Source organism: Myxocyprinus asiaticus, chromosome 2 (genome assembly GCF_019703515.2).
Source record: "Myxocyprinus asiaticus isolate MX2 ecotype Aquarium Trade chromosome 2, UBuf_Myxa_2, whole genome shotgun sequence".
Lineage (NCBI taxonomy): Eukaryota > Metazoa > Chordata > Actinopteri > Cypriniformes > Catostomidae > Myxocyprinus > Myxocyprinus asiaticus.
Genome location: NC_059345.1, coordinates 11,294,974 through 11,317,874, shown reverse-complemented (window position 1 = coordinate 11,317,874; position 22,901 = coordinate 11,294,974). Strand labels below are relative to the sequence as shown.

Here is a 22,901-nt window from a genome sequence, read left to right as displayed (position 1 = left end):
GGCCAAAGTGTTTATTATTGTTTGTGTAATGCATTGCAAGGCGTTTGTGTACTGCTTAGTGCATTGGGTTTTATATAGACTATAGGTGTGTTTCCTTGGACTCCCAAGGCTAGGATTTCCATAGCTGCTCTCCAACATATTCTGTATGGCATGGCATGGCATGAGATGAAATAAAACAAAACACAATAATTATTGTAAACTATATAGTTATATTTATTAAAGCATAAAAGATTTTAGTGCAGTGTATTATTGCATTGAAATATTACATTGCCATGAAAAAAATAATTATAAGCACCATTGCCTTGTTATGTAAACACTTTCACTGTTTAATCCTTTAATAATGCATGCACTAATCAGATATAATTGTACAACACACAACACACACATATTAATTCATGTTATTTTAAGTGCAAATAATACATGTTTACAGTGGCAGTAAATTATAGTACTGAGATTCTGAGAGACAGTTCTATTGTCTGAATTTCGTTGTGCAAAAAAAAAAAAAAAAAAAATAATAATAATAATAATAATAAATACTCCAGTTACAAGACACAACAACCAAAAAGTTATATCTCATAATTTTTCAATAAACATTATGTAATCGATAAAAGTAAGTCGGTTAGTTGTATTTGGCAGGATTATGGCCCTTTTAGAGTTGTCAGTAATAAAAGTGCTCATTGAGAGAGTGTGGCATTGTCATTTCTTTAGTCACAATCAACAATATAATTACCATAAGAAAGGACACTGGCCTGGGCTCACGGGTCGGATCTGGGGATACACGCTTTTGATTCGGGAAGAGGGCGTTTTAAGTGACCACCAACAGCAGGAGAATTGTTTTGGAAAAGTGGAAGAAAAAAAAACAAAAAAAAAAAAAACGACCTGTGCAGAAACCCACCGATCTATACTACAGTTGTTACTATTGATCAAATGTCACCTCTTTGAACGCACGCGCATGAAAGTAACACTACTTATCGCGAATTATTTAAAAATAAATAAATAAATAAATATACAGCATGTAGAGCGTATCATGTCATTTTATCGTCCATGCTGCTTATTTAAGAAATTATTTACATACACTTGAAATGTGTAACCAATTAAGCATCATTTCTGTACAAATGTATGCTATTTTGTTTAGATTACAAAAAGATAGTCTATTAAAAACAAGTTTAAAGCGTAGTTTAAAGTAATACTATAATATGAGAAACAGTAACGAAATTAAAAGACCAAAAGTGCGCAACACAATGTTCATTAAACTTCTGGATTTACATTGAACCCTCTCTTCACCTACTGTGTGTGTGTGTGTGTGTGTGCGCGCGCGCGCGATCGTGTGTGTGATAGGGAGGGATTGAGAAGGCTACAGAAAGACAGAATTTCATATATTAAGATTTTTCTTATTTCATGATGTCTAGAACAGTGTCTAAAATCTATACATTGCTTTTCGGTTCACTTTCTTTTGAGTCTAAAGATACAATCAGAAGCACCTCTTGTCTAATCAGCGCAAAGTAAAGCCTATATGTACAGTTTGTTGGTGTTTGGATCGGCCAGAAATCTCTGACAGGAATTAGTTAAATTTGTCCAGTAATGTTTAAAAGAGAAAAGTGATTGCATTTGGGCTGTCTAGTTTATGCAGTTTTTTTTTCGCAGTCGATTGCAATGTGTTGATTCTTCCTTGTTCAACTCATCTCTCAGTTTATTGCATGGACAGACCACGAGCGTTACAGTAAAGCATTACTACGATAGTACAAAGTCAAATTTCATTTTTTGTAGGCTACTTTAAAATGCCGATAACTTTTTTATTTTATTTGATAAATGCTATGTTACATGCATAACATGCAGCGTGTTGCTAACCTGTCAATTCCAGTCATAGTTTAAATTTACCCCAGAAAATCACTACACTTTACAGCAAAAAGCATATAATCCTATATTGTACACGTGCACGCGACATTATCATATTTAAGATACATTGTGCAAATAGCCTATTTGTTCTAATGGTCACTTTATGAATGTGTACAGAAGTTACAACCAATTGCAGATTGTATATCAAGCATCTGTTTATGCTCTGTCAAAAAATACGTTGTTTATGTATAGTGCGTGTAGTTCAGGTGATATCACCACTTTTTATATGTACTTTTTTCCCGGCAGATTTTTGTTTACGATAACGTAGATAGGCTACTTAGACCAAAAATATCTCAAGACATAAAAAAAAAAAAAAAAATAAAAAAAAACGTTTTAAATGACAAAGCTTTGAGCATTAAGTGCATTGTATTGTAGGCTATTAGTATGCTCAAAAAGCTGAAGTAAAATAAAATCTAAACGTTATTAATCTTGCCATAAGCTGATTTTATTAAATCTAAAAGTATGTAGCTTAGAACTTGTTGGGTTTTCTAAGTGCCATAAAGTTTCTTCTGGGGTTAAACGTGCCTTATTTCATTTCATAAAGATACTCGGTCTGATAAACACGCTTAAACAAGCGTATTTCTAAACATAAAACTAGCGACGAGCGAAAACACACACTGCGCGCGCTTCTCCACTGTTCAATTTCAGTGTCTTCCTTCTCATCAAACTCTTACTTTGTGCTGTACTTAATTCCATATTTTCAATTCCCGATCACTACTTTCTCTTTTTCGTTCTCCATCTATCCATCCATTCCTCCCTCCCTCCTCGATCTCCCTCCTCCCTCTCTCTCTCCTCGGCTCTCTGCTGAATCTTATTGATCCAGAAGGTGGCTAATTAGCCCTTCCCGTCGTGCCTGTGTAATGAAGCACATGCGCACTGAATTAATCACAGCCATTTTTTGCAGGAAACTAATTAGCAGGAATAAAGATCCAAAGAGTTTTTTTCTTTTCAATCATCAGATCTCACTTTCACCTCTTCCTCTCTCCCTCTAACACAAGACTCATCGCCTGCTTTGCATCCAAATTATTTTTATATTGCCTTTACAACTAATACTCCGGGTTTTTTTTTTTTTTACTCTCCGCAACAACAATGATCTTTCTTTTACCATCATCCTAAACGCAAACTGACCAAAAGGGACTGCCTTGATGGGATCTTTAGCCAAAGCGTCTCAATACTGGATTAAAAAGCACGGATCTCAAAGCGGCAGCAAAACATTGTAAGTTGTAACTTTGCTTTCTCTTTCTGCCTCTCTCTTAACGTTTCGTTTGTCTTTAGTTTCAATAACAGACTAAAAGCGATGGCTTTCGGGATTTCACCGTATCAGCCCCGGGTTTGCCTACTCTCCTAGTATGATAAAGAACGCGCGAGCGCAAGTTATTTTCATGCAAGTTGTCTTTTATTTGTTGGCTTTTATTAGTATCGTTTACCTGTGTTTACATCTGGCTTCGTCCTCGCTCCTCTCATGACTGGAGGAAAAGAAAGGGGCAAGACAGCGATTCCTTTTCCAAACAGTTGGATTTAAAACACACTTCTGCATTTTCATGTATTCACACTGGTGGGGAAAAGACAGAATAGTGTCAAGAAATTGGGTTTTAAGAGGATGCCGATGTGGAAGGGCAGCGCTGAGCGGTGGGAGACTAGCGGGAGCTCTGCGTGATCGTAGCCGGGAGAGAAGCGTCTTAGTCCAGCCTGCGAGCCCGTCCGTGTCCGCTGAACGGGAAGCGTCGCCCGCTTTTCCATTTTTAATATTTTTTTTAACACCGATATGCTCGTTCGTCCTCTAGTTTCATCTCCCCCTGATTTAGTGAACATCTCGGAAGCAAAAATCCTCATTATTGTGCTCATCTTTACTTTTCGAGTCCCGTCTAGTGTGGATTTCTCCGCCCTTTGCTTTGCATTTCAGTCCCTCTACTTTTTCCGCTCCTGGTCACACTTTCACCGTCTTTTCGCGTTTAATTTTTCATTCCAAGCGTTGTGAAAGTTGTTCTTTGCTGCTTCCCAGCCGGAGTCACATGCAAATCGATAGGCATGTGTGTGAGAGAGAGTGTGTGAGTGTTTAGGGGAGTGCGTTTGGTATAGAGACGGAGCCCCGGGTCTCGGGAGCGGATCAGCCGGAGCTCACAGAGCCCGAAGAGCCGCCATACACACCGACAGATGGACGTCAAATACGGCGAACAACTTTACACAAGAAACGCTTTGATGTCGTGTAACATTCAATCTAAAATCAAAGCAATGAATTGAAATCTAATTTGACAAAAGGAAGACACTGAAAATGACACGAAATGCACTATAATTAGGGGTTTTACAGAAAAACGACCAAAAATCAAAAGAATAATACAAATTATAATTATAATTTTAAAATTGTAAACAATGCTAACAAATTCGCATTTCTTAGCTGATCTTTCGAATTAGCTTAAACTGTTGAAAAATTGAAAATGCCCCAAAAATGGACGAGGGGGGCCACATTTTTAGTGAAACTAGCTTAATGAAATATACAGGTGTAGCATAAATAAAAAAACAAAAAACAAAGGTGAGATGTGGGACTTGAGAAGTGACGTTGACGAAGAGATAGAGATGGAAAGATAGTCCCTCGAAGACAAACAGACAGAAAGTGGAAACGTGGATCCATACAATGATACAGTGTAGCCACAGTGAGATACAAAACGAGAAATCAGAAGAGATGCAATGGAAAAACAGACAGACCCAGAGCTCACTGAGTGTGTTTGCAAGCTGCTGCATGGATGTGCAGGGTAGGGGAAGAAAGAGAGGGGGAGGTTGAGAGACTCGGGGTCAGATGGCAAGAAACAAGGGAGCAGGGGTCACCGAGTGAGTGGAAGAAAGATAAAAAAGAAGGGAAAAACCCAAAATTACCCAGCAAGGGAAGAGTGGGTTGGATGTATGAGTGTGTTATGTTGTGGGGTCACACAAACAATACACCCAGTTTGTGGGGGGTTTATTTGGACTATAAATATGCACCTCAAGTTTGATCAACAAAAGAGTTGCCGAAAAGAGAGCGTGTTCGACTTTGCATCGGTATAACGCAAAGTCCTTCGTTTAAAGTTAGGGATATTTTTACTATTATTTTGGAAGAGAGAGAGAGTTAGAAAGCTCACGGTGGAAGGAATGCATGCAAAGAGAGTTGAGAGGATAGCAAGGGTCAAATAGCCACGGGGCATATAGAAGGAATCAGGGAAGAGGTCAGAAAAACACAAATCCCAAGACCTTTTTATCCTACCCGACTTGTCTTGACAAGAGCAACCAGAAGCTAACGCATAGACGACACACAATTGTATAGGTTGGGATTCAGCTGTGTTTGGAAAATGTAGGTTTTTGCATTTTGCTTTAAAATATTTTTATAAGTAAGAATGAATTTTTAAATCAGAAATGTATTAAACGTGTGTGTTTATGTGTGTGTGAGGAAATTGGCAGGCAGAGTGAGCGTTCGTTATTATATTTCTATATATGTATGTGTGTGTGTGTGTGTGTGTGTGTGTGTGTATATATATATATATATATATAATTTTTTTTTACTGTTTGATAGGGGGCATAGTGGGCAACCTAGCTCTTCCTTTTTTCTACTCTCCCTGTTTTTAGAGTGGGAGGGAGGGAAGGAGGAGAAGGACAGATAAGTCAGGGGTTTAATGTCTCTCGGCTCCCTAGTAGAGGGGTGGCAATAATTACAAGCGTCACACAAAAAGGATATATAGTATAATTCAGGTGCTATGCATGGGCTATCTCTCTCTCTCTTGCTTTCTTTTCCTTTATCTCACTCTTTTGCTCTCTCTCTCTTTCTCTCTCTACTCTGGCTTTTACCATCACAAAACAAAGACAGCAGTCAAGATCTTTGCCATCTCACTCACACTTCAGACACTCATGGATAGGCTATTCAGGGCTAATCCTTTTGCGGACAATGATTTTGATGGCAGTTGACTCATTTCTAGGAAGTCATATTGTTGCAGTATTTGTTGTCTGTCTTTGCCTTTGTGTTTCACCTGGTAGAGAAACACTGAAATATGTTGCATTTATTGTCTCTCATCAGTATGCCAGGCAAGCAGCGTAAAAGACTATTTTGTGTTATGCAAGTGTACCTAAGTCAGGGAAAATACTCTCTTATTATAGGTTTTGTACAGACATGGATTTCTGTGATCGTCTGCATGTAAGGATATTCGCTGCGTTACAGAAAACGTCTGACTCAGTTGTGCATATGTTTGCGTTGTGGTTTGCTAGAACATTTAGCTATTCTTCTCAAAGCTAAAGAGATTTTACAGAGAGGAACTGTAGACGTTTATTTAAACCTGATTAGAAATGGCAAATCTTTTTTTTTTTTTTTTTTAGAATAATAGACCACAAACTATTTTTGACATTAAAAGTGGCGTCATCTTTTTAATTAATTTTTTTATATTTATTTCTTATTCGTGTCAGACTGTTGTATTTTTAATTTAGTTTTCATTTGAACAAATGGACATTGTCATACATGATAAAATATTTTGAGCACATCAGAGAAAAATGTAGTTGCCCGATTATAATTTACTATGTTTTAATATACACCCCTATATCTGCATTAACGTTTGCCTAAAATAATGGAATTGTATTAACATTTAGTAGTTATTATTAACATTTTTATTATTATTTTTGCAGCTTTTCTAAATATAACAATGTTTCGAAATGCTAATATTAGAATTCTGTTTGTTTTTATACTGTTCTTGTGACCTAGCTGCCTGGTGAAATTGCTGGTTCAGCATTAGATGTGCTATATGGCTTTCCCTTTCTACGAAAAAGTGTTGTTCTCTCCTATTCCTCTTATGAAGAGTGATTGCATATAATGCCAAGTGTACTTGTCCTGGTCATGTATGGTGCATGAATGGAGATGCCGCTTTGATGACATGCCGAGTGGCGTGTGTGCATGAGTGTGTATGGATATCGTTGTGGAGATATAGGGCAGGGGGAGACTGCGTTCCTCTTTACCCCTCCCTATTCTCTCTCTCTTTCTCTCTCTCTCTCCCTCTTTCTCTGTCTATTTCTCTCTCTCTGGAGGCTGGCACCCTCAGGGAAAGGCTCGGTGGTAGAGAGCCCTCTTTGGGTCAACAGGAATGACAGGCCGCCCATGTGCATGCTATATGATAATAGCCATGTAATCACCACACTATTAAATATATTATGCACAATGTAATATTTTTATGTTTATATGTGACAGTACAAAATGAACACACACTTAAACTATAATGTATATGCAATACATACACAGTTGAGATTAATTACAAAACATTTATGTACCATTTTCCTGTTTTATTATAAAAACAAAGTGTGTTTGTTAAACATGAAGGTGAAAGCGGAGTGTGTTTATGTGGAGAGGAGCCGATCTCTGTCACGAGTTTTCCATTAATCCAGTCGTTCTGAGGAGGCGCTCGCAGAAAGCCCATCCACCTCCATTTGCTGTAGGGCTTGGAGTGTGTGTGTGTGTGTGTGTGTAAATTAGGTTAGCAGGAGCACTGGGTCTGATTACACATGATGGTTTTGAATATGCAAGCCTGTGCAGTCAGGACCAGTTCTTCCAGTCATCCCAAAATGAGGGGGAGGACAATGGTATACGTGTCAGTGCTATCATTAAACCACGGACTGGGGGTAGGCTGAGCGTGGGTGGGGAGGATGGAGTGTGTGTGGAGGGGGGTTTGGCTATAGTTAGGTACGATATACCTGTGTAAACACAGCCTTTACCACAAGCTCAGCACAAGCCATGGTTTCACCTTTCAGACAGTTGCGTGGACTGTCTACACTTTTGCTTTCTATTTCCTCTATTTATTTTCTCAGTTTCTACTGCTGTTCTTTTATTTGTTCATAGTGAAGTTGGCAGGAATGTCTGTGGCTTGCTGTTTCACAATATGTTGTCATGTTAACTATCTTTTAATCATTTTGGTGGAAATGTATGATGTCTGTACTCATCTGACTCATAATTTGCTAATTTTTTTTTTACAAACACTCCTTTATACTTGATGTCATCAGTAGCATCAGTTTTTTTTTGCATGTAGACTCGTACACACACACACACATTATATAACAGCAGAATTTAACCAGATATTAAAGCTGCTAAACAAAGTGTTTCTATTTCAGTTTATGGGGGAAAATGGGGGTATATTGTAGAAAACAAAGAAAAACAGAAGTACTCATCTGATCGGGTGAATTCTGAGCTATTTTGTAGACAGAGTCACTTCTGAAAAGGAGACGCATGTGTGTGTGGGGGGACAGGAATTCCTCTCTTATTGTGAGATGCTGCTTTTGCACATTTTCTGTTGGTCAGGGAATATTTCGAGAGACAGACAAAGCCCTCAGCATTTGTCATTCACAGCTAATGTCATGAGGAGATACAGTAGCTGCATTTCACTGACTCGAAGCAGAATCATTTTGGCTAATTGATGGGAAAAATTTGTTTATTACATTTTTTTTTAAGACCAAATGGCATAGTAAATGTCGAAATAGAGAAAACTGATATTTGTGTAAAAATAAAATGTAACACTAAAACAGCTGTGCACTTTTTTAAAATAGTTGTACACCCATATGCAAGACATGTGTGAGGACAGTCAGTATGCGTGTAGGTATGTGTGAGGGTGTATTCCAGCATAGCAGCATGGCTGTACAGGCGTCACTGTTATGCAGGCCAGAGCTAAGAAGGGTAATAATAGCAGCGTAGCATAGCCGGCCGCTGGAGTCGCTAGTCTCGACCAGCAGCTCTCAGTTCTTCAGCAGTGAGATGGACCTGCTATTCCCCCTCCTCCTCCTCTTCTCTGAATTCCAGAGCCCAGCGTCCGGTCCTCCACGCTGTCGCTTATCACAAAGAGGTAATATGCATAAAACATGGAGGACACACAGACGCTGCCAGCCCAGGTTGCCTTTCTCCCTCCACAGAGACAAAGAGTGAGGGCCTGTGACTTTGACATGATCCTTGCCTTCTGTCTCTCATTCGCTCTTAACGCAGTGTATTAATGCATTTTTGTGTAGGTGTATGCATGCAAGGGTCCTACAAGTGTCTTTTTCAAATGAAAAGTCCTCTTCATATATAAGGTGGAGAATGTTTTAGTCTGAGACCAAAAAAAAAGTTAAATGCAGAGAAAAATATATTTAAAACAGAAATTGATTATTTTGTTTTTAGCTTGGCTGACATTTTCATATAATTTGTATAGTTCATTTTATAATAAAAAATTACAGTATGTCACAATAAGTTTGGCTCTTCCTAATATGAGTTAATCCTTTATGGTTTTTTAGGACATGATAATGTGATTTGATTTTACCCGAGCTGTGAGAAGCAGACTTGTGCTTTGGAGCTGATCAGTCGGGCTGATTGGGGCCCTGAGAGCGTCTGCAGATGTGAATATTTTTATTTTTTTAATTTTTTTTTCTCTGCACATTTTACATTTAGCTTGCCATGTGACACCGCCAGTGTTAGCTTCGGCTAGATTAGCACCATGACATGAAAACAGACCTGGATTGAGTGTGTGTGTGTGTGTGTGTGCGTATCGGTCGAGATGTGTCGCTGTATTATGCTCTGTCTCAATTTCACGGCTGGGTTACATCACAGAATGCAGTCATCCGTTACTTGGTCTATATTATATTTAGCTAAATTTGATCATTTAAATGCAAGATTTATGTTGTTCGCCACAGATATCAGTCGAAATACATGTTATTTCATTTCCTTTTATATTGTTAGTGTGTATATTGCTCAACGTTGGTGCTGTGTGGATGTATTAATAAATGTGCTCCATTTTTTTGGGGGGGTGTCAAATCGGTGAGCGTGCTAAGATCATTTGCAGCAGACGCGCTGTCGGTAACGCAGATTCTCTCTGTGAATGTGAGTGAGTGATCGACAGCACGCGTGCGTGTGTGTGTATAGCGTGTGAGGGCTGCAGGAATGCTGAGAGGGAACGGGTGAAGCCCAACAGGCCGATGGCACTTCCTCTCTGTGTATGGCACAGCTTATCCTCCTCAGGATTAAAGACAGCAGAAAAGAAAAGGGGCGATAGCAGGAGTCCCCCTCTCCCTCAATTGCACTCCTCTCTCCCTTTTTCCGTGTTTGGAGAAAGGGGAAAAACCTCAAACAAAAAGCGTGATTCATTTGCAAATGTGCCGCAGCCTGTACGGGTCCCCCACAGTGCACTGGGAGAGGAGGAGCAGAGAGAGCGAGGATGATAGGAAAAAAAGGTATAGTAGCTGTGTCGTTCGGTCCTGTTTTGGGGGCATTGAGGCCTAATGGCACCTCAGGCCAGTCAGACTCTGCAATCTATTGGTTTGGTCTGAAACGGGCTGTTACAGTCTGTGCCACATATTATCGAGTGTTTGTGTGTGTATACGCACGCGTGCGAGCAGAGTCAATGTGGTTTTGATGTTGTGGCGTGTGTGTGTGTGTGTGTTAAGCAGTGAAGGGGTTAAGAGGCAGAAATAGTCCCCTTTGTCTCGGCGGCCCTCTTTGTCATTGTTGTGCTGGAATTGAGCTCGCTGCGCCTCACTTGACCACAGCCAAGCAAAAAATGGCCCCTAAGTGCTGCAGGCTCTATGTCCCTCTAACAGCACCTCTCCTCTGGGCTTTCACCTCTCTCTCTCTCTCTCTCACACACACACACACACACACACACACACACACACACGCACGCATGCATGCATACATGCGGGATAAAATGCCATGTTATACCTGTTTTAGTTTGTTTCCATTTGTTTTTACGACTATGACATACTTAAGACGAGATTTTTATTTTATTTTTTATTTAACAGCAAACATGTTACACCTGTTTCCAGTGTTGTTTTATTATTTGTTTACATTTGCTTTTCATACCATGAAAAAACTACTGAAGGAAGAGAGAATTGTTTTGAATTTTAATTTAACGGCATACATGTCGCACCTGTCTCTAATGTCATGTTTATTATTAACGGTTAACAACTGTTTTTCATATTATGAAAAAATTTGAAGGACGAGGCCATTTTTTTTTTATATTTTAAAGGCATACATTACACCTGTTACCAGTGTCGTTTTATGTTTACATTCGCTTTTTATAAATGTGAAAAATAGAGTTTAGTATTGTTTTAACGCCATAGATGTTACACCTGTTTTTAATGTCATTTTATTATGCGTTTACATTTGTTTTTCATACTACAAAAAATTAGAAGGAAAGTTTTGGTTTTATAAAAAAAAAAAATCTAAATTTTTTTTTTTTTTTTTTTTTTTTTTCGGTCAGATAATGTACACTAAACTGTTTATATAATGACCAATGGATGGATATTATTTGGAATGGATATTAGTTCTCCAGTATATTAATTTATGTTTGTATCAATTTATCCATTTATAAATTGATAATAAATGCTTATTTGCTTATTTGAAGGGGGAAATTTAATTTATCATTTATCATTTATTATTTCAAATTAAAATGATAGAATTAAGCTTTTAGGCTAGTTCAGTGCGATGAACACATTGTATTTCTGTCCTTGTGTACATTGCATTTGATTCTGTGTTAGTCAATTTACATGTTTTATACAAACATATAATTAAAGGTGATACTGTGGTTGTGTGGCTGTGTTTAAAGCCTGTGTGTGTGTGTGTGTGTGTGTGCGTGTGCGTGCGCATGTGTGTCTGAGGATCAAGGCCAGCATCTGACTTAGTGTGTAGACCGATCACATCCCTCTGTGATGGCAGCCATTTTGGTGCAAATTCAAATATTTCCATGAGGAAATAAATTAAAGATTCGGTTCCACTTTGCTTTACGTAATGCAACTTTTACGCAATCACGTCCTCAGAATTATATATTTAAAAAATATTCTAAGAAGCACATTTTATAGATAAATGTTTCATTTTTTTTTCTTCACTGTAGTTTTTGCTTTGTATCAGTGAAAGTATTCAAAGTTTAAGATTTGCCATTTTACACTTTTTTTTTTTTGCCGATTTATTTACAAATTTCCAAGTGATAGTGGTGTAAAATAAAAAAAATAAAAAAATAAAAAATATTACATCAGTATGCAATTATTTTTCAGTGTCTGTCTATGAGCTCAAAGTAGTGTTGTTCTTGATAGTAATGATGATTGTTTACTCCATAGAATTCTTTTCCTCCCAGACATTGTAATTAAATGTTGGCCGTAAAAAAAAGCTGTCTGTCCTTGTCACCTTCCTATCACATAGGTATTTAATGAGACATGAGAGGAGCAGTGTGATTGGTGTATTGGCACAGGGAGACCTGCGAGATTGGCTGAGGTGTTTAATTGGTACTGTTGGACACCCGTCCACCCCCTCTTGGGTGTAACTTGTTTTTGCCAGGTGCACTGAACTCTCTAAGTGATACATAGAGTCACAATTAAATCAGACCTGACTGGAGTCGTACTTTTGCCATCTATCCATCTTAGGACGGTGCATCTGGTAGTCCTCTACACATACAGACCCTTGCACAACCTTTATCCCTGCACTGCTAAACCATCATTTTATTCAGTTTATTGGGTTTTAAAATGAAGTACCTTGAATCAAAATGATTAGAAAGAAATCAAGAGGTGGGCGTTGGGTTCTCCAGGATATGCAGTTGAACACACGCGCCTAGGCCTAAAACACACCGAGGACAGCATGGAACAAGGGTTTACAGGACATATTGTATCCATAGGTTGCTTTACATTCAAGCCGTTCCTCACCCTGATCCTAATTTGGCAGTCTGGGATGAGTGGGCTTCGGGGGTGATCGTGCCACTGGGGATTGCTCAAGGCCAGACAGCCACAATAGATTGGTGACCCCCCCACACCGTGACGTCACATGCTGTCTGCCATTCTGTCATGTGTCAGCCTGACGTTGACCTTTTGTAGCGCACGACCAGTATTAGCGCCTAAAATCCTAACCTTTAAAGGGATAGTTCACCCCAACATAAAAATTGTCATCTACTCACCCTCAAGTTGTTCCAAACCACCCTGACTTTTTTTTTTTTCTTTTTCTTTTTTCTCTGGAACACAAAAGGAGATGTTAGGCAGAATGCTAATCTCAGTCACCATTCACTTTCATTGCATATTTTTTTCATACACAAAGTAAATGGTGACTTAGGCTGTCATTCTGTCTAATAGGCTATCACTTTTTGTGTTCCACGAAAGAAAGCATGCAATATGGACAAAATATCATTTTAATTTTTGGGTGAACTAACACTTTAGAAATACCTATAGAAATATTCGAGATTAGGGGAAACCAAAGGTAAAAGTTTATGAATATGCCGTTTTAAAACCCCATACTGATCGGCTACTATTCTAAATATTGGGGTGGACGCAGCCCCCTCAGTGTCTTTGTTGGGTATGATGACCCTTCTAATATTTTATATATATATATATATATATATATATATATATATATATATATATATATATATATATATATATATATATAAATATATTAAATATATTTCAGTCATATGAAAAATCTTGTCAAGCACCCTCGTAGATTTCAGCTTTGTTTGACTCCAGTCTTAAAGAATGCTGAAGCACTCATTCTATAATCCTCTCTTATTGGCTCTCTGTGTTGCTTATTCGAACCTACACATGCTAAATGCTGCTTAGCCACTTTTCATACCTTTGCATTTTTGCCCCGAGCAGCTGCAGTCACCTTTTCTGTCAGCTGTTTCACACTTAATTTAACGAATACCTAATTTTTATGTAGCTTTTTTTTTTTTTGAACTAACTGTACTGTGCAAATAAACGAGAGAGTGGGAGAGAGAAAGAAAGAAAAGTGTAGGGGGTGTCAGGTAAAGGTGAAAGACGCTCGCATGAAACATTTATGGACCAGTTACTTTTTCAAGTGCCAGTCTTTTGTTTCCTATTTTTTTCCCCCATGTCCCCTTTTTCGGTGTCTTTTGGACAAGTTTGTAACTGTACTTACAGTATAACAGTCTCCCCCCTCCATTTCTTTTGCTGTAGTTTAATCTGATGGCAGTGTTTAAAAATAGGCGTGTGGTGCTACTAGTCAAGGATGATAATGGCTTGCGGTTGCTGGAAATACACATCGAAAGCTAATTTGATCTGTGCCACTTAAATGCTAATGTCGCACCCTGATAATGGCAGACATCATGTCGGGGAATATGGCACTCGTGTGACAGGCTGTCATTTGTCAGATGTCCAAATCACATGTATGGAACAGAGTCAAGTTTCGTATGAAAAATATCTGTGACCGGAGTTCAAGATTGCAAATCTCACAAATTAGATTTCCTTTAATGGGGTCATGAAATGCTCTTTTTAATTTTTTTAATTAGTATTTCTTTTTTTTATATCTTCCCTGAGGTCCAATTGATAATGTTAAGTAAAGTGTTTTCCTCCAAAACAGTCATAATTTAGTAATATAAGATCATTTTGCACCCTGTCTCCGGCCCTCTGTCTCAAACGCTCGGTTTTGGCATAAGCGCCTCCTTAAAACTTCAACGTAAACGACCACTGTTGTGATTGGCTAACATCGTGCAGCCCCTCGAATAGAGCCATTTTTGAAACTCATTCGGAAGAAACTAAATAAGCACCAAAACATTAGAAAACGAAATGTCAGGGTTTACACAACGCACATCCAACACATTGCATCCGAATATATCAAACTCTTCATCAAGCACAACTGTTAACACTCACACTCTGTCTACACCGGACGCAAGAGTCACGTCAAAAGCAATAGAACCCATTATAATCAATGATGCTGTCTACCATGGAAGCGTTTGTAGTGGCACGTCGCGTCAACTAAAGCTGGGCGATAGGATGATGTAATCGGATATTGACGATGTCTTACAAAGATCCCAATGCCGATTGCTAACAGACGATGATCGACAATATTGAAAAATGGCAAATCTGGGAAGTTGCCAAATATATTAAACAGTTACCAGGGTGTGAAACTTGTATGGGAACACAAGGGAATTTATTAGGCTTTATTATTATGATTATTATTATCTTTATGATTTTCTTTAGTTCTTAATCTGTAGGCTGTAATTTTCCACCTGGTGTTGTTGACGGATGCTTGCGTGATGGCAAATGGAGCCTTGGAGACTGTAAATGTATAAATAAGGTGGTTAAACAAGATTTTTTTTGATAACTTTTTTGTTATTTTATTGCTTTTTTCATTTAGTTTAAAGTGCAATTTGAATTTAGAAATGTCTTTTTTGTTTGTTTCAATAAATGAATAAAATATTTTAAGCAAAATCAATAAAGCAAAAACAAATTCGCCGACCCTCGGCAGGGGGTTGACTGTAATCGGATATCACGATATTTTTAAGGCGAATATTGATAAAATAATTTTTACATATCACCCAGCCCTAGCTTCAACAGTAAACAGATTTCCCATTCCATTTTGCACTGCACGCGGTGGTGCTACTACTGCCAACAACACAAAAACACGGTTTAGAAAGTTTGTGTCAACAGACACGCCTGGTGTAAACAGGATGTCAGCACCATAAACTATCACACAGTCATGACATATTAAATATTCATGAATTAATTCATGAGTTTTTTTGCGATCGCGTCCAACTGTTTTTAACTGCCCCATCCTTCAATAACAGTTCCTTTGGAAAGCTTGAATTGTATTATGAGTGGTATGATATGAGCCGAACCTACAACCCACTCTAAAATACGCTGACACATCCACATCCAGTTTCCAGTATCATTCCATCATACACCAACAACTAAAAATAGCACAGAATGTCGTAAAAACGTGTCCATGATGCATTCTCCTCTTCAAAGTTGTAACTTGACACGTGTCTTTTAAAAGCGGCCCGAGATATGTATCAAGTGGTCAGAGATGTCTGTCTGTGCATGTTAATTTAGAAAAACGTCTAAATCCAGACAGGCACATGAAGGTGTCCTGTGTCAGTCCACTTGAATCTCCCATGACAGACCCCATCTCTCTCCTCTTCACCTGCGTGACTGACAGACTGAGCACCATTTGGCGGGGCCAAGGGTGCAATGACGAAAAATAGGCATTGCATATGCAGATTTATTTGGTCCTTGTGGGACTTAAGTCTTAAGTTCTTGATTGAAAAATAAAAAACTTGTCAGTCTCTTTCATCTATGCTAGCTTCTATACTATTCTAGCCACTTTGAGAACTTGCTAGTAAAATACTGCAGATATTGTTGACTTGTGTGTGACAAAATGCTTTCTATGTTCCTCATTTGTAAGTCACTTTAGATAAAAGCATCTGCTAAATGACTAAATGTAAAAAAGAAAAGTCTGATTCTGCTTCTAAGTTTTTTAGCCTGAGAAAATGACTCCAGTATAGTTTCAGAAGAGATCTCGGTGTCATAAACGGTGATCAGATTTCCTAAGATGTCAATGTCTGCAATCAAAAGTCAGAGAGTTTAATATGGACTCAAATATTTCTCATCAAATGCTTCCAAGCCTGAGCTGTCTGCACTATTTGATACACATACAGTACATTTTTCTAGCTTTGTCATCAGTTGTCTCACTTGTTTCTATTTTTATTTTTTCTCAGGAAGGGGATCTGAAACAAAGCTGACTGTAAATGTTATAAACTTAACTAAAATTGTTCTTTGTGAAAACAGCTGTTTAACTGGTTTTATTGAAGTCAAAAATATTTAGTATGGCTTAAGCAACCTGAATACATTAGGTTACACCAATGGAATTATTTAAGAATCAGGCAGAAATATCTCTAAGGTAACAAATGCATGTATCCAGGTTATACAGTGTTTATACTTATTGGAGCTCTGTTAAGTTTCTTTTAAGTCTCCTGAGCTATTAAAGAATATCTCTGTAAAATAAAATTGTCCTCTGGCCTGAGGTCCAAGTTCTATTGTGGCCTTTCCATTCTGATGTGGGTATCTCCTGTTGGTGACCCACATTGTGTTTACAGTTGATGGGACGGAGGGGTGGAGGGCGTACAGACACTCATTTCATCACTTCCTTCCTCCACTTCTTTTTTTATGAATTGATCTGCCATAACCACTAGAGTTGTGGAGGAAACTGAAAGAGAGAGAGAGAGAGAGAGAGAGAGAGAGAGAGAGAGATAGAGGAAGCTCATGGAATGGAAGAATTGTTGCATGTTTTACAGTGAGAGAACAATAGCAGCTATCTCAAGGCTAGATGAGGTGTTCATGGAGCAGTTACAGGGAAGAGGTTTTGTGTTCTTTTTGTTTCTGTGCTCTATCTGTGGGGCAGAGTGCTTAAAGTCCATTCTATCACATTTGGAGCAGGCCAAAAGAATATGCTTCTTGCATACTAAAACTTCCTGATAGCACTCGGTGTGCCTGCCTGTTTTTGTCAAGGCTCATTTCATAGGGTCGAAACGCTCTCATGACATAAGCAGAGAAACAGGAAACCTGGCTGCCATCTTTCACAATCTCCTTCGAAACAGGAACTGAGAGCAGGCCCAAATTGTGGCCCCTCACTGCTAGCAGATGGATGCCAACATTTTGAAGGCAACAGGCATGGGGGAGGAGGGGGCTTGTGTTGGCGGAGGGCCCCCTGGGACCCCTTTCCCTCTCCTGGTGGGTATGGAGGTGTGGTCACCGTCTGTTATGGGCATGGCTCTTGATGGTGTGCTTAGCGCTTGGCAGCACGCACATTTATATGCAAATGCTAAACAAGCATTGGTTAGACTAATTATGGCAGATCCCATTGAGTCTGTGCCAAGCCCAGAGAAGGGAAGGTATTTCCTACAAGCTGGGGTGGACTTGCCCTGCTTGTTTACTCATTGTCTTTCTTTATTAGCCCCTCATTGACACTCCTCCTCAACGTGGAGGGAGGTCTGTTTACAGGGCTATCTCCCTTCTACGTTGATATGACTCCAGTGGGCTTGATTAAAATGAAGCCAGCTTGAGTTCCACCATTTTTGGGGGGCAGCGGACCTTGTTAGAAAATCCAGGTTGTACCAGCGGTAACACTTTATTTTAATGTGTCCTTGTTACACATATTACATGTATTTACTATAGTAATAACACTCAATTATGGGTAATTACAAGCAACTAACCCTAAACCAAACCCTTACCCTAACTCTAAACCTATAGTAGGTACATGTTGTTAATTAGTAATAGACACATTAAAATAAAGTGTAACCGTACCAGCTAAAGCTGGTAAAGTTGGGTTTAGGAACATGCTTGCTGGTTTGTTGCTGGTCCGCGTTGGTCTGCCAGGTCTCCACTGGCTTGTAGTCCAGATGACTAATCATCTAGACCAGCATGACCAGCTAGAAATCATGTATAAATTCATTTATACTTGCTGGGCAAACAGTCTTCTTTTAAGCCATGTACGCACCTATACGATTTTGACTGAAAACACATTAATTTCGCTACATTTACTCATCTACACTAGAATGGTTTCGAAAATGTGCTCTATTACAGCATACTTTGAAAACTTCTTCCTAATGTTTAGTTTTCCATTTGAAAAAGGATAAGTGTAGATGTGGCCTTTGTTTGCCTACATATATTGACAAAATGCAGACATTTTTGTTCTGCTAAGGCATTTGTTTGGTGATATTTCTCCTGTTCCTGCACATCACTGAAATTCTTGACCTAGAAGAATGCGGCTAGTTGATGAGCGTTGATACTAAATCAAAGTTAAACAAATTGTGGGTGTGGTAACCTAACCCTAACCCTCTGATCGGCAACTCTCATTGGAAATAAAATGACTTCCTTTTTTTTTCTACAACCCGCTGTCAATAAGTAAGTTTCCATCCAAGGGTTTTTTTTGCGACAAAAAGTGTAGTGCATCAAAAAGTTTACCGATATAGCTGATGGAAATGCAAATTATCGCTAAAATTTCACAAGTGTCGACATAATATTTTTCCCTTTAACATAAACTCTTTGTCGATACTTCAAATGTCGTGTGAAAACTGGTTTGGAAACACTTTTTGTCAAGAAAATTGGCATTAACGCAAAAATATAGTGTCACATGACAGAATTTTCCCCAGTCGTTAGCCTGTGTTAATCATGACGATAAGGTATACATCCTTGAAAGTCAATTTATTGTACGTGAAGCATTACTCCCACTGTTATTGATTGGTCTTAATGGCATACCTGCACAGATCTGATGCTGCAAACATATCTGCATCATGACACTTCCAGGAGTGCCAACACGAATATCTCTCATGCACCTGTCATCGACAAGTGCACGGTGAACAAATTAATGGCCACTCTTTGTGATTCATTTAATCGCGGTAGCCATCCATTTATTTATTAAAGTTGCTTTTCCACACCATTCATAATAATAGATGGCATGTCATGGAATTAGCTCACAAAACAAAAAACATATAATTTCTATGCACAAAGATGTTTTAAATTAAAAATAAATACACAATACTAGGAGAAAAGCATCAGTGTGCTTTTTGGAACACTAACAGCCCAATTCAAATGATTGTTTAGCTTACTTTTGAAAAAATGCCGGCAAATTCCCTGTATTAAATTAAATAAATTACCAAACTAATAAAGCATTAAATTAAAAAATAAATTACCAAACGAAAAAAATAATATTGTTAGGCCTATATAATTGCCTTTTTCTTTGCACAAACTTAAATTAGCCTTACCCTGTAGAAGAGAAAAGTCGGCTGAATGGCATTCTAAGAATGTTCTACACTTTTTTTCAAGACTGTAAACTATCAGAACCATTTGTCCAATGCTGAGTTCACTTTCAGAAAACTAGCTTTTGAACATTTTAAAACGTTTAAATATTTTAAATCTAAGCCTCTTTACCTCGGATTGCATTTGCTGAGCTTCTTAAGAAAATGTAAATTACATTATGCCGCTAAAATTAATTTTAGATGACAATCAAGTTCAGTTGGTCGTTAAAAGTTGCTGGACAAATATGTGTGACATAATGCAGTTGTGATAGCAATGCTTTAGATGATTGTTCAAAATAGCCTATAGAATATCAGGAATGTATCATATATGTAAACCCTGATATTACACCACATCAATTTTTCTTTAATAGCTTTGCACACAGCATATACACATCGACGGATGGTCCTTATACTAAGACCGAAAGTTTCCCCCACTACTTGGTGCAGGTTGCCAGCTTGAACAGGGCCATGATGATTCGCTTTTGGGTCGGAACCGGTGACAAACTGCAATAGGCGCAACATCAGGACCAATATTACAGTCCCATCAGAAGAGCAACTGCTCCCTTTTGATTGCAGTTCCTCCTCCTGATTGCATTTATTTTTTTAAATTAAAATGACAGTAAGCTGGCTAATTTCAATGAATTGTCTCAGTACTCTCCCCATTTTATAAAGACTTCAGGGGAAAACAAAATTAGGGACATCTGGGAAGCGAAAGGTACACAATTAGTGATATACACACATTTCTGTATGGAAATGGCTTGAGGGCAGATTTCTTTTGCGATAAACCAAAACTTATGTGACAGTGTTTTTTTAAGCATGACATCGTCACGCACACCATTTTTATCGATAAAAGGCCATTTGAATGGAAACGGGTAGAAGACGGCAAATTTCGCAAACTACTTCTAAGCATTTTCACATTGTCGATTAACAAAGCAGCGTGAAAGGTGGATGGAAACAAGGTTAATGTGAATGCCCCTTAAAACAAACCACCATCTGAAGCTGCTGTTAGTTGGATTTTCTAGCAGGGGGTATAAACCTCTTAGCACATGCCCTCCTACAAAGGATGCTTTAACTAATTACTCGGGGTGCTCAAAATGCATTTGGGTCAGCAGTTTTTTTAATTGCATGCAAATTTATGAGTGGTAGATAGGGAAATATTAACTTTTGGAGTTAGTGGATCTTATTTCCTGTGGACAAAGGTGGTAAATACTCAAATTTTGTGACACCAGAAAACAGGGCCTCACTCACTAACACAGTCCACATTCAAGCTTTTTGGGACTTGGTAAGAGCAAGCGATACACAGTATTTCATCATAAAGAGCAGAGTTCACAAACCTAGCAGCACATTTTATTTGCTTAATTATTTTTAGGTACTCGCATTAACATTTAATAAGAACTTATTGCAGCGGACAGATCATGCTTCTCCAAATATTTACACAGAACAGCAGATCTAAGTTCAGCCACGTTCCAAAACGGACAGGTTCTTGTTGATTGAAAAGTGTCTCTCACTGGCAGAAATGACAGCGGTGCTGGAAGCAATGAGCACTGACAAAATTATGGCAATGGCAGGCACACTTGAGATGAGAGGGCAGGCGATAGCTCCATTTTGAGCAGAAATGTTGTGAGGTGGAGGAAATGAATTTTTACAGTGTTTGAGATTAGCCAGATACCTGGGTTTGGAGTTTAGGTTTGACCTCAGTGAAGATAAATCAGCTGCATAAGCTTTGCTCTTGTCTTGTTTCCAGGCCTTTCTCAGACCGGCTCATCCCTCAGTGCTTGTTTCTCCTACAGTTTAAACTAATTAGTTGTGGTGCCTCTTTAGTTATTTGGATAAGCAGCTATTGTGGGCTTCAGAGAGATGCAATATCTCTGTTGAAGAACCTAGTGAGCTTCCTATCTATATTGCATATGCACACTATCGAAGCAGAGACTGTTCCAAAAGGTAGGCAGCAGCATTATGCTGCATTTTAAGATAATCGTTTTGGCCAAATTCTAAGGTAGCATCGTATCCCTCATGGGTACGGAAATCTTAGAATGCATTGTGACAAGCTCAGTAAAAAGGCGAGAGAAATGTCATATATATTTGATTTATTACTGAAAAAGTTCTGCTAAAATAGTTCAATCCAATTAAAATCGACTATTTTACCTAGGGATGGGTAAAGATTTGTGCTGTCGATCGATTATTATTATTATTTTTTTAAATCGCAATTAATTACATGATTTTTCATAGTTAATTGTGATCAATCACAGATTTTGAAACTGCTGAAATTTTATTATATTTATTTTCCAGCCAAAATAAATTTATTTCCTTCTTAGGAAAGAAAACAAAACAAAATGTAACAATATTGCTTTATTAACATTTTCCAAATAAAGCCTTCCACAGTTTAAAGATAGAAATAAGGAATAGGCATTTTTGATTAATTTTGTAGTTAAGTACACAAACCACAAAAAAAAATAAAAATAATAATAATTCACGAGTAATCGAATACTCCAAAATGTCAGTTAAATATCAGTTAAAAATATCAAGTATAACACGAATGTGAAAATTTCTAAATAAGCTAACTTCAACAAAGGTTCTGCCCTAGTCCAACTAGTGTTTAGATCTCACACAGAGCTGAATAAAAAGGACAGAATCTAATTTTACAATTGGTAAATGTGTTAATTGTGATTTAAGTAAAATTAACACAGCAAATAGCAATACAACTGCATAGTTTACATTTTAAAGTTAATATTTTCGTAATGTACAAAATTAGTAGGATCCCTGTAGAATTTACAGCATTAGCTGAAAAAATATTTTCATATGTAAGCAGAATGGACATTATAACTGAAATATACCCAAAGGAATCCCAACTAAATGAAATCATATTGGAATTGAATCGCAAGCTTGTGAATTGTAATCAAATCAGGAAATCGGTATCGATACTCAGCCCTATTTTTACCCAGTATTTGTGTTTGCTATGATTTTTATGCTAAAAGTATCATGTTGAAAGCTTAGCAACATGCTAACTTCAAATATGTCGCATCTCTCGTGTGCTTCATGTAAGTAGCGCTGTTTTGTGCTTTGCCAAGCTCAGCTCAACTTTTTGTCCTTTTAGTTTTAAAACCTAACAAACGTTCTCTGAAATGTCTCGCTTAAAGTGTGCATGTGCAATCTTTTTTTTAAAATACATCTTATCTAATGCAAAGACATTTATACATTTTTTTTAATGTGGCTTAAGTGTCCACAATCTTTCAGGGGCCGCTTTAAAAGAGAATACACATATAGAGCACACACATTGTTTACAATAACTGTAAGCTTACTTTTTGCACCCTTTTCTCTGCATGTCGTCCTGCTTTTTCCTGTTCCTCTCTTTCATGCTGTTGTGTTTTCAGACTTTGTCAGAGTTGAGAAAGGCATTCAGGGCCCTTAATCCCAATTCCCTCTATCAGGAATGCAAGTGTGTGTGTGTGTGTGTGTGTGTGTGTGAGACTGTGTGAC

The 22,901-nt window shown here is 38.1% G+C and overlaps 1 protein-coding gene and 1 long non-coding RNA gene across 3 annotated transcripts in view; one reads left to right on the top strand and one right to left on the bottom strand.

Moving 5' to 3' along the window:
- The first annotated feature begins 307 nt into the window (after positions 1-307).
- Positions 308-22,901, top strand: part of LOC127415626 (zinc finger homeobox protein 3-like) — a 204,358-nt gene continuing 181,764 nt past the window's right edge. For both annotated transcript variants that reach the window (XM_051654395.1, XM_051654386.1), the window contains exon 1: positions 308-3,112. The gene's annotated coding sequence lies outside the window, so the exon portion shown is untranslated. The remainder of the gene's footprint in view (positions 3,113-22,901) is intronic.
- LOC127415755 (uncharacterized) lies at positions 16,464-22,821 on the bottom strand. Its single transcript, XR_007892985.1, has 3 exons — positions 22,724-22,821; positions 21,094-21,208; positions 16,464-16,834 (listed from the first exon to the last, which is right to left on the bottom strand). It is a non-coding gene; the product is annotated as an uncharacterized LOC127415755 (long non-coding RNA).